The 1964-nt window shown below is 37.5% G+C and overlaps 1 pseudogene; it reads right to left on the bottom strand.

Moving 5' to 3' along the window:
- Positions 1-1521: 1521 nt before the first annotated feature.
- LOC102496073 (kynurenine/alpha-aminoadipate aminotransferase, mitochondrial-like) overlaps positions 1522-1964 on the bottom strand; it is a 2259-nt pseudogene continuing 1816 nt past the window's right edge.

The raw sequence follows: 1964 nt of genomic DNA, 5'->3' as shown, positions 1-1964 counted from the left end.
CCATGGTTGGCCATGTGGGAGTCCAATGCCCTTAACTACCATGCCACCTGCCAGCCCCTCTATTGAGCGTTTTTAAAATAAAAGGTTTTGGATTTTGTAAAATTCATTTTTATATCAATTGAGATTATCATGTGTTTTTTCTTATATTTTATTAATGTAGTTATTACATTGATGGATTTTTTTAAGAAGTTTTTGCCTTAGGGCATATGAGCTCATGGAGAGACAGACAGACTCAGTAAGAGAGAAAATGAGAAATCATCCCCACCCGGGGAATGGCAATGTTGCAATCCTTCTCCTGTATTCTCCCGGGATCTTGGGCATGCATGCACATGTGCCTGGCATGATTTTTCAAGCCACCAGGCCTGGTATTAGAACTGCAGTTGACCATAGTTGACTGGATCCTATGAATCTTGCCTCTAGGAGTTCCATGATGTAACCACAACACCATCTGCTGCCCTCATTGATTAATTTTTCTACTTTGGACCATCCTTGCATTCTAGGAATAATCTCATTTTTTTAAAGAGGTTTTTGCTATAGAGCACGTGCGCTCGCCAGAAAGACAGAGATAGATAGAGAGATAGAAAGAGAGAAATCACCCCCCAGGGAGGATGGCCACACTGCAATCCCTTCTCCTTCATTCTCCTCTCGGGATCCTGGGCACACACGCCCGCGTGCCCGGCATGAGTTTAAGCCACCGCATCCGGGACTTGAACCACGGTTGACTACATGGGAGTCCAGTGACATAGCCATTACGCTAACTGCTGGTCCCGGAATAATCCCATTTTAATATGCTGCTAAATTTGGCTTTCTGGTATTTTGTTGAGAGTATCACATCAATATTGTTACTGCATATTGGTCTGTAGTTTTATTTTCTTGTAGTGTCTTTCTCTGGCTTTAGTATCAATACAATGCTGGCTTCATAGAAGGAGTTAGGATGTGTTCTTTCCTCTTAATTTTCTAGAAGAGTCTGAGAAGAACTGGTGGTAATTCTTTAAATTTTTGGTAGAATTCATCAGTAAAGCCATCTGGTCCTGAGCTTTTCTTTGTGGGAAGGTTTTGGATTTTTTTTTAACTCTTACTAAAAATCATTTATTAATATATGTTCTAATTATAATAATTTTTGTAACAAACTCATTAAATTTTCCTAAAAAGAAAAAGTACACATCATATTCTATTTTAAACTTAATTATATCCTTAAACTTTCAAAATTTATTTAATATTAGTTTCAAAGAAAATTTTTAAGAAATTAAATAGCAACCAGAGTTCTTTGGAATAAAATGTAAGATTAAAATAGTTCTTGCAGCTTGAAAATATCAAAAGGCCTAAGTAGATTATAAATATATTTTAGCAATATGGTGGACTGAAAGGCACTTTGAAAGTTGTCAAGTTGAAAAACTACAGATATGAAATGCTTGATGAGATCCAATCTGTAAGTCTAACATCAATGATCATTTCTTCCTGCCAAAACACAGAAATAATCTATCTGAAAAATCCACAAGTAGTATGATTAGCTTGATTTCTTCATAAAGATTCTTTTATCAATTGCGCTAATATCTGGAAGGCCATATTCATGTGTTGAGGAGAAGCTGCAGAGAAGGACACTCTCACATAAGGGCTAGGAGCTAAGTTATCAATGTAGAAAGATATCCAGGAGGCATTACTATCTCTTTCTTAAGGAGTTTTTCTTCAAGAAGTTGTTTTATATAATTAATGCCCTTAATTTTAATCCATAAAAACATTCCAGCAGTAGGAACATGCCATTGTGCCAAACCAGTTAACTACTTTTCCACAGCTGCCAAAATTGCATCCCTCTAATTCCTATAGAAATCAATAACCCTTGGGACCAGCAGTTGGCAGCGCCTTAACCACCATGCCACCCGCTGGTCCCTTGCAATCACTTTTTAATGAGTATCCAGTAGGGTTGTTGCCATTTGGGGTTCTTTGAATCTACTGGGCTCCCATGT

The sequence above is a fragment of the Tupaia chinensis genome, unplaced genomic scaffold, assembly GCF_000334495.1.
Source record: "Tupaia chinensis unplaced genomic scaffold, TupChi_1.0 Scaffold000165_1, whole genome shotgun sequence".
NCBI lineage: Eukaryota > Metazoa > Chordata > Mammalia > Scandentia > Tupaiidae > Tupaia > Tupaia belangeri.
The sequence above is the reverse complement of the archived record's forward strand: the minus strand, read 5'-3'. Positions and strand labels throughout refer to the sequence as shown.